This window comes from Marmota marmota, unplaced genomic scaffold, assembly GCF_001458135.2.
Source record: "Marmota marmota marmota unplaced genomic scaffold, marMar, whole genome shotgun sequence".
Lineage (NCBI taxonomy): Eukaryota > Metazoa > Chordata > Mammalia > Rodentia > Sciuridae > Marmota > Marmota marmota.
In genome coordinates this window covers 26446234-26457011 of record NW_026000185.1, presented here as the reverse complement: position 1 = coordinate 26457011, position 10778 = coordinate 26446234, and positions in this window count along the sequence as shown.

Below are 10778 nucleotides of genomic sequence, written 5' to 3'. Positions count from 1 at the left end.
GTGCCAGGCGACCCTGGGCGAGATTGGGAGCAGCCCATTGGCCACGAGCTGCCCATCTGATCTGCCCTGCCCGGCCGGCCGACCCCACCGAGCTTTGGCAGCTGCATTTCCCCAGCTGACTCATGGTCCGTGCTCTCGGGCCAAGCTTGCAACATCTTTCCACAATAAAACCTCGATGGAGGTTAATTGCCTGCATAGCTCTGCAATTGAACAGGCCCATAAAATCTTTATTAGGTGCCAGCGCAGGGGCTGAGCCGGTGGCCAGTTGCTTGGCTTTGGTGCCAGCTCACAGCTGGGCGGGGGTCCTCAGGAGGGGCACCGAGCGGAGGGTTTTGGGTGGAGCATTCCATGCACCTTTTGGGAGCTGTTCCAAAGGGTTTAGAGCAGACTCCGCCCATCAGTCGGGGACCTTGCTGGTGGTTCTGGAGGCTGCTAGACTTCCTGTTTCCACCATTAATATTCAGAGCCTCGCTGCCTGACCACAGTGTTTCAGAGAGCTTGTCAAACACCTGCTGTGTCCCTGCGTCTCAGGGTGAGCACTGCTGACCACGGCATCACAACAGCCTTGACCTTCCGTGGCTTAGACAGCACAGGTCGACTCCTCCCTGGGTTCTGGATCCTTGTGCCAGGACGGCAGGAGCCTGTCTCTGCTCCATACAGTCCCCAGGGATCCATCCAGGCTGAAGGAGACTTGGGGATGTGTCACCTCTGAGGTCCCTGTGGGAGGGGAAGACAGGCAGGACCATGCTTCAACCTGGAAGTGACACATGCCATTATGTCTCTTAATTTGTTGGTCAAAACTAGTGGCATGGTTTCGGGGGAGGCTGAGAGTTGTGGGGACTCCGGGGGTGTGTTTGGTGAGTCCTGACTTCTCTGGGCCCCAGCTGTCCCTGCTTTGTGTGTTCTGAGAGGTGGCAGCAGGTGGTCAGGGTGGGTACCCTGTTCTTTGGTACGGTGCTGGGGTGTGTGTCCACTGTTGGCCTGCAGGGTCAGCCACCTTTGGAAGGGAATGATGGGTGTTAATACAAGAGCAGACCTTGGGGCATCTGCTCCCTGGGGAGTCACTTCCCTCAAGCTGACTCCACCAGACCCGTCCTCCCTGAGAGAATAGTAGCTGCTCTGTGCTGTCCCCAGGTGGGACGTCAGACTCACTTGGGAAACTCTGCTGTCTGTGGCACCTGAGCCTGGAGACTGGTGGGGACTGCATGGTGCAGACCAGGGAGGAGCTGTCCATGAATCTGAGGAGCCAGCTCTGCAAGATTTCTAGGGAGTGACAGCGCAGCCTGTCCCTGTCCTTGTCCCTGCAAACCATGAGGGGAAGACTTTTTTCTTTTTTTGGTTCTGATTGAACCTGGGGGCATTTTACCACTGTGCCACACCCCCAGCCCTCCTCACCTTTTATTTAGACACAGGGTCTCACTAAACTGATTAGGATGTTGCTCAGTGGCGGAGGCTGGCCTTGAACTTGGGATCCTCCTGTCTCAGCCTCATGGGTGGCTGGGATCACAGGCTGCTTTATAAAGCACTTTTGAGGATGTTGATTGGCTTTGCCCAGGTGCCTGCTGTTTTCCGGGGCCTCAGTTGCTCTCGGAGGCAATACCTAAATCCTGGTTATCATCACTAGGGCAATCGTGTGGCCCACATTTCACAGACGAGACAGGGTGAAGTGGGAAGCCGCAATCCGTGATACCAGTGACCTCACTGGGTCTTTTGTCTCCCAACTCTGTGTCCAGGAGACTCTCCATCATGGCCACCTCTGATCTGGTTCCCCCTTCTAAGGGTAACACCCCCCCTTTCCTGGGTGAGGGCCTTGCCCCCTGCTCCCCTGATTTGCATTCCCCTCCTGCTCATCTTGGTCCGATGGGGTGAGTTAATGAGGAGGGAGGGACACTGAGGGTCTCTTCTCACATACCACGGCTGGAATGTCCTATGGGCCCCCTTCTACTTCATCAAAGCAAATTGAAGTGTAGAAATCATCTAATTCAGACATTGCTCAGCAGAGGACCTGGTATGAGGACAGAAGTCGTAACCGGAGACAGGGCCGACTCAGACATTTATTGTGACAGGCTTTGAACAGAGAGTGACAAAGTCCTTGGTAATAAAACAAAAAAATCAGACTATACATCTTGTGCTAAAAATGCCCGTTGACTACAGCGAGAACCAACCCAAGAGCCGGATTCTGCTGGGAAGGAGGTTTTGTGCAGAGCACACTGTGGGGGGTTTGTTCATATTGTTCAAGTTGGAGCCAGGAGGTTCCTCGGTGCCCAGGTCCTCGTGTGGTGAATGAACAGCAGCCTGGCTCGGTTCGCAGACTGACTGGGAGCCTCGGGCTTGGAACAAGTGCCAGTCATCTAGTTCAAATACAGCGAGACACTGGGCTGCCACCAATTAAGCTGTTTTCTCTGTCCGTGAATGTTGTCTGATCATTGGGCAGCCCTGGAATTCTCTGAGTCTGTTCTGGTTCCAAGGTCTGCCTGGTTCTAGAATCATGAATGACAGCATTTAAGGTCTTCATACAAAATTGGTTGCGATTTTTGTCTTTTGATACATTAAGTTCTAGAACAGGTGAAGCCATTCTCTAGTGGTAGGGACCAGATCTGTGGAGGCTTCTGGGGGAGAGGTTATAGGCAACATTCAGGGCCCTTGGAATGTTCTGGATCTTGGTAGAGAGGCAGACCACGTGGGGATTTGCTGGTCAAAATGGGTTAGATCATCTGAGTAAGACCTCTGCGTTTGGCTGTAAGAAAATTATCTCTGAAAAATAGAAGTCAGCCTACTGAAAGAACATTCTGGAAGATGGAAGGTAGTGAGGTAACTCAAGAGTTGCTATTCTAACTTGTGCAAAGCGCTGTTAGGTTTTCATCACTGTGACAAAATGCCTGATAAAAACAACTTAAAGGAGAAAAGGTCTATTTTGGCTCAGGGTTTCAGAGCTTCCGTCCAGGGGTGGCTGGCTTCACCGTTTCTGGGCTGAGTTGAGGCACAGCATCATGGCAGCAGGGCGTGGCCGAGGAAAGCTGTTCAGCCCATGGCAGCAGACAGTGATAGGAAGGGACTGGGGACAAGATATACCCTCTGGGGCAGCCCCCAGTGACCTGCTTCCCCCATCAGATTTTGGATCCATTGGTGGGTGGATCCGCTGAGGAGGATGGAGCCCTCGGGAGCCAGTCACTCCCCAGCCTCACCTCGGCACACTGCTGCCCTGGGGTCCAAGCCTTTAGCACCGAGCCTCTGGGGACATTCCAGGTCCAAACCTTGAGAGACGTGTGGAGGCTGCAGGCCCTACAGGAAGTGACGAGGAAGGGCAGCAGCTGGGGGCGGGGATTGCCAGGTTTTAAAGACTGAGCAAGTCTGAGGTGTGTGTCAAGAAGATGCATCAAAAGGCAGTCAGAAGGCGGGAGAGGCTCTCTCTGGGCCTTCTGCCATGATGCTCTGCCTCACCAGAGCTGTGGGGCTGGCCAGTCACGGGCTGGAACCTCTGTAATCGTGAACCAAAATAGAGCTTTCCTCCCTAAAAAGAAGATAGACATGGCAAGAGTAGAGGATAAGTTTCCAGCCAAACAAGGGACCAGGTCTCTGAGTAACCCTACAAGGAAGACCCCCATAACCCTACAAGGAAGACTCCCCATAGCCCCGACCTTAAGCCCTCCTTTCCCTCCTAGTCCTTGTCTACCCTAAGACTAACCCTGACCATGACCTTGAACCTCGCCCAGGTCCTAACCTTAAGTTAGCGCTCACCTCACTCCAGCCCTACTCCTCCCCTCACCCCAAACCCAATTCCAACCCTAAAAACAACCCCAACTCTAACCCTGAATTCACCACCTAGCCTAACCCTGGCCCTGAAGATAATGTCAAGTTCCCAGTGAAGCTGACCCTAAACCGCCCTATTTTATTCTGCTGCCCCAGGCCCAGTGAGACCAGAGGGGTTGGAAACCATGGGATGGGTGGGGGGCAAAATCTCAGCATCAGCTACAGAGGAGAGTTGGGCGTCAATCACTGCCTTCCACAAGAAAGCCGACGTGCTGACCCAGAGTCTAAAGGCAATCCAAATGCGATAAGAGAGGGTGCTCAGCCTTGTTACCAGTGACACTTTGGAAATGGAGGCCAGGGTCACAAATGTCAGGGCTGTGGGGACATTCCTCAAAGATTCTCATTTGACAGAAGGGAGACAGAGAACCCGTTATGGATATGAGGTGCCCCACGGAAGCTCATCTGTGAGACATGCAGACATCTTCAGAGGTGAAATGACTGGGTTAGGAGAGGCTTAACCTAACTGGTGGATTAATCCACTCCTATGGATTATCTGGGAGGTAACTGTAGGCAGGGGGGGTGTGGCCGGAGGAGGAGGGTTTGTGGGATGTGCCTTTGGGGTGTACATTTTGTCGCTGGTGAGCAGAGCTCTCTGCTTCCTGATGGCCCTGTCCTGAGCTGCTTTCCTTCTCCATGCCCTTCTGCCATGATGCTCTGCCTCACCTCGGGCCTGGACCTGTGGAGTTGGGCAACCACAGGCTGAACCGATGGAACCATGAGCTCAACAAACCTTTCCTGCTCTAATTGTTCTTGTGAGGTCTTTTGGTCACAGCAATGTAAGAGCTGGCAGTGCCAGAGAGGGGTAGTGAGGTGCCTGAGGTCTGGGGAGGGGGCCACAGTCCCATCTGTGTTCTCCCAGCAACACCAGCTCTGGCCTTGGTCAGTGGCACAGCAGGACCTGTGTCAGTGAGCAGTTAAGATCTTCAGACCAAATGGGCTAAGAATTTGTTTTGGAATACTATTAAGTTCTAGGAAGGGTAAAACCAATGTCTAGTGACAGCGATCAGACTGTGGGGGCTACAGGGATAATAGTTATAGATCACGTTTGGGGTGAGAGAGGGCTTTTTGGGTCCTGGTGGAGATGAAGATGACACTGGATTTGTTGGAGGGTTTGTGTGAGGCTCTGAGATGTGCATCCTGAAGAGCAGCCGCCATGTTGTGAGGAAGCCCACAGGCACAGGAAGGCCCTGGGATGTGCATCCTGAAGAGCAGCCGCCATGTTGTGAGGAAGCTCAGCAGACACAGGAAGGCCTTGGTATGTGCATCCTGAAGAACAGCTGCTATGCTGTGAGGAAGCCCACAGGCATAGGAAGGCCCTGGGATGTGCATCCTGAAGAGCAGCTGCCATGTTGTGAGGAAGCCCGCAGACACAGGAAGGCCCTGGGGTGTGCATCCTAAAGAGCAGCTGCCATGTTATGAGGAAGCCCACAGACACAGGAAGGCCCTGGGATGTGCATCCTGAAGAACAGCTGCCATGTTGTGAGGAAGCCCACAGGCATAGGAAGGCCCTGGGATTTTGCATCCTGAAGAGCAGCTGCCATGCTGTGAGGAAGCCCACAGGCACAGGAAGGCCCTGGGATGTGCATCCTGAAGAGCAGTTGCCATGTTGTGAGGAAGCCCACAGGCACAGGAAGACTCCACACAGGTTTTTGGGGCAGAGCCCAGTCGAGTGCCCAGCTGGCAGCCAGTGCCAACCATAGATATAGGTACATCAGCCTCTGGAGGAGTCCAGCCCCAGCCTTCAAGTAGCCCAACAGACCAATGGAGCAGAAATTAGGTATTCTGACCAAACCCAGTTGCCAATTCATGAGAAGTAACAAGAAGAAATTATTCTAGCACTAAGTTTGGTTCGAGATGCAGCAGGCTCCTCCTGTGAATCACCCATAGGGCCTGGCCCAGGGAGCCAGCTTCTCTTTGTTTCCTTTTCCCGAATCTCGTCCAGCTCCCAGCTTTGTTCTTAGGGGCCCACAGATTTCCACCTTGTCATGTCATTTTAAACCCAAGAAAGCACAGCAGGCTCCTCTGGTCGGAATCCCTGGAATCTGTAGTTTTTCCAAGCTGTGGCTCCACCCTGACCACAAGGGGACGCCTTTGTCCGTTTTTCATTACTGTCGTGCAAGTGCCCAGGTTCCTGTGAAGAAAAGAGGTTTGCTTAGCTCCCTGTCTTAGAGGTGGCAAGTCCAAGCAGCATGGCGCAGGCTCTGGTGAGGGCCCTTGGCTCTGTCACTTCATGGAACATGGCCTTGTGGTGGGAGTGCACGCAGCAAGGAGAACCCGTCGCAAACTCGGGGAAACCCAGGGCAGCTGGGAGGGGCCCAAAAGGACCCCTTGGAAGACCCCTCCTCTTAAAAGTGCCACCACCTCTCTCATTACCCCCCTGGGGACCAACTCCCAATGCATGAACCATGGGCAATGCTCAAGCCACACCCAAACACAGCATCGGGGTGGGCTTCAGCTCCACGTGTCCTGAGGCCTCACGTGTTCCTCATGCTGCAGGACAGTAGAAAGGACACCAGTCCCCAGCCACAGCTTCTGAGCATCTTCCTGATGGCAAGCCTCCTCGTCCTTGGCTCTGCACATCCCGGAGATGCCGAAGTCCTAAAGCTTCTGTAAACACCTACCTGAGAGAACCGAGCCAGCGAACACCCCGAGTAAAGCATGAATGTCACAGGAAACAGGGACTCGCATGCCAGAGACTCACACCTGGCTCTGGGCACATGTGGTGAATTCCGAGTGCTAAGCACAGCGACGGGGCTGTAGTTATGTAAGTCCCGGCAATCACCAGGCAGGGCTCAGCTTCTGCCAGATTTGAGAGGGACACAGGTGGCCCGTCTTTCAGGCTGGCTGCTTGCCTACTTTGCCTTTTAATGGGACGTTACTTGAAGTGTGTTTACAATTCTTTAGTTATAAAATTTTACTTTTGCATCAAAACAAAGAACACAGCCAGGAAAAGAAAACCCACTGTAAGTCTTGCTGCACAAGAGGAATTTGGTTTTTAAATGAAGGTGGTGGTCCCCAGGCAAACGTTTTCATGCAGTCTGGTGGGGGGATACCCTCTGCTCACCACAGCAGGCTGGAGAATCTCTGGCCAGAGGAATTGCTTGGTACCTTGCTGTGTCAGTCAGCTTTCCAGAGCTGCAACAGAATGCCTGAGGCAGGCTACTAATCAAGGAAGGAAAGGGTTATTTTGGTTCATGGTTCTGGAGGATCATGTCTCAGATCAGGCAGAGCCATGGATTTGGATACACCATGATGAAAGTGTGTGTGGGAGGAAGTTCCACACGTGTGTGCACACGTCTCAGTCTCTCTGACAGCCGGCAGGGTGCCGGTGCTACTTTATTTAAAAGGATTCCAGGGGAGAAGTGAGGGTTGAGGGATTGCACAGACAGCCAGGGCACAGGAAGGAAAGAGGCACAGACAGAACTCGGGTCCTTTGTGTTTGAAACCAAGCTCTTTCCCTTCCCACGGCACCTTGGTGCGTTTCAGGAGCCGCGAATGAAATTGTATGCAATATTTAAAAATAGCTTTCTTTCTCCTTTGGAACACTTTCCTTAGGTCAAAATCCTAGAAGCTGGGCTGCTGTGTGAAGGTGTGAGCGTGTCTGGGTTGAGATGCCTTCTCCAGCGCCTTGCATGGGGGCAGTTTGAAGCTGTCCTGTTGTCACCCTCCCAACAAGCCAGGGAACAGCACCTTTTTCTGCACTAATATCCCTGGGGATGATGACAGATGACAACGTTGCTCAGCTCATTTCTCAATGTAGTTTAAATTTGCATTTCTTTGGTAACTGTGAGGTCGAACCCTTTTAAAGGAGCCATTTCCCATCGTGTGAATTGTGGCTCCTCTTTGAGCTGCTCACGCCTCCAGTGTTTGCCACCTTCCCCCTCAAAACACACGTTTGCCTTTTCTGAGACTTGGAGATGAACATGCCGTGCTTGAGTGGTGCTTTCCCCCAGTAGGTTCCTTTTAGTTCCAATTGTAGTACTTTCAGGACTTTTCTGTGTTTTCAACTGAAGATCTCATTTGTGATTTCTTATATTTCTTCAAAGCTTGGAAAGTCAAATGCCATGCATCCAAGAATCCAGAATAACTCCATTTTATTATCTGATGTCCATCATATGACTTTTTTGTATTTAGCTCCTTAACATAAAGGGAGGACAAATACTGTATTTCTGGCTAGGTTTTAAGGATTTTAAGAAGGGTATATTATTATTTACGTGATACTAAATGCATAACAAATACCGTGTAAATTTCCAATATCATGCCAATCAAAATCTCCAATGACTTTTTTTGTGGATTTTTTTTTTTTTTTGGTCAAAAGGATGTTAAGCCGGGCGTGGTGGCACACACCTGTGATCTCAGTGACTTGGGAGGCTGAGGCAGGAGGATCACAAGTTTGAGGACAGCCTGAATAACTTAATGTGACCCTGTTTCAAAATAAAAAACAAAAAATGGCTGGGATGTAGCTCTGTAGTTATGCCCCCAACCAAACCAACCAAACAAACCCCCAAAACTCCAAACCAAAAACCATCAACCAATCCACAACCAACCCATTAAATTTAAACTTTACCTGCAAGAATGTGGGGGATCCTACTCTGGATCCTGGCAAAGTGTCGCTCCATTCTGAAACAGAACCACACATCCTGTTCCCAGGTGCCGTGCCTGCCTCTTGTGGGGGGATATGCATATGTGTGGACACTAGGCCTGAGGGTGTGGCTGACTTGGCCAATGGTATGTCAGTGGATGGGCCATTGGCCCCAAATAAACAGAGGCTTTACCAGGCACTGTGGTCCTAATAGCCCCTGGCATCTGCTTCTCTTTTGTGAGCACAGCATTTCTCAGATACAGCTGATTTGTTCAGTTGTAAGTCACTGAGATGTGGGGTTGTTTGTTATTGCAGCACAATCTAGTAAAAGCTGACTACTACACTGAATAAAAAGTCTAGAAGATAAAATAATATTTTAAGAAAATAAGATAATTGTAGATAGGAAACATATTAGATCCAATAGCTAAAACTCCAATTATAGGGCTGGGGTTGTGGCTCAGTGATAGAGTGCTTGCTTAGCATGCATGAGGCACTGGGTTCAATCCTCAACACCACATAAAAATAAATAAAATGAAGATATTGTGTCCATCTACAATTAAGAAATATTTAAAAAACTCAAGTTATAGCCAATTATTTAAAAGAATGTATCATACGCTAAAGCAGCTATCACAATTAATGGGAAAAAGATTACTTGATGTATCAAGAGGTGATTAGGAACTTGGAATAATTATGTACATATTTATAACATCTATAGAAATAACTGAAAAAACTTTGAGATGAGTAACATGGGGTTTTATCATTAACACCTTAGGAGGTTTGGAATTGTCCCAGGATAATGCTTAGCACATGGTACTCAGGACATATTTATGGCATCCCTAGTCATGCTCAGTAAATATATTTTAAACAAAAACTAGAGTTTCTTTTCCCTACCTTTCTTAGGAAAAGGTTTAACCTTTAAAGCACTTAATGTCTCCCCAGAGAGGACAATTAAAATTATTTTCTACATACTTCCTTTCCTCTGGTGTTTTCCAAGGGACTCTGGATGATTCATTTTGTCCAGAAAATACCATCAAGTTCAAAGTCAGGGTCTGTATCAGTCAGTGCTGAGTGGCTATAACAAAACACTGGAGGCAACTAAGAGCTGGTTTATTTAGATCACTGCTTGGGAGGCTCTCATCTAACTACTACTGTGTTAGTAGTTTGGGCCTCTGGTGGGGGGCTCTAGGTAGCACTGGCAGGAAGTGTGTGTAGGAGTGAGCAGCCACATCTTAAACCAGGAGGCAGAGAAAGAGGAGAAGACTCACCATCTCCTTCAAAGACACCCCCCCCCAATGACCTAAGGCCCTCTCAATAGGCCCCACCTCTTAAAGGTCCACGCCACCTCCCAACACTGCCAAGCTGGGGATCAAGCCACTGATTCAAATGATTGTGCAGCCATTTTCCTCTTAGGTAATCCAGTTTTGTTATACTTGGCTGACATACCCAATTTTTCAGCATTTCAAGCAGAAAGGCATTTAGCACAAGTAACTAAGTGCTTACAAAACTGTTGGAAGGATTGGAAGAAAGGAATCCAGGGAGCTGTCATTGCAGCTGTGACAGCTTAAAGGTCAGACAATTGCTGCTGTCCTGGGTCGTGGAGCTGCAGGGGACATCAGCGACCACTGCTGAGGTCACAGCCATGAGCAGGTGACTCGAGGGTGACTCAGGGAGTCCAGGCATTACAAACCTTCCTGTCAGCTGGAGTGCGAATGTCAGGTCATTGGAGCCTCCCTCTGCCTCTCTTCCGCCTTCCAGATCTTTCCTGATCTCATACATCATGTTTCATTAGCTGAACATGAAATGCATACAGAACCTTAGCAGCAAAATGACCTTGGCAAGCAGATTTTAGCCTTCTGTCCCTGTGCGTGGGGGGCGGGAGGGATGTGGAATAAAGGAGGTGTTGGAGATGGAGGCGCAGGGCAAATGCAAACCCCCAAGCGCACTCTAAGTCACCACAGCCCTTGCGTCTCCCTTCTGGCCCCAGGACAGCCCTGACCCGCAGGAGGCCGGCTGGGCCAGGGAGAAGTTGGGCAGGTCCACGTCTTCCGCTGCAAATGCCACTTTCATACTTTCTTATCTAGAAGCAGAGGCACAGACGCACACCCTTACTAAGGGACTCGCGGTGGACACGGGCGCCAACCTCATGGGTTGGACTCAGAGCTGTCCTCGCTGTGCTAGTTTGCCAGGGCTGCCGTGACGAAGAGCCAAGGGCTGGATGGCCTGACCAGTGAGCTGGAGGCTGGAGCCCGAGCTCTGGGTGGCTTCTCCCCAGATGGCTTTGCTGGCTCATCACCGCTGTCCTTCTCCTGGGTCTCTGCGTTGTCTTCCGTGGGCCTCCCACTGTGAGCTACAAGGAGTTGACATGGGCAGGGTCTCCACCAAGGCC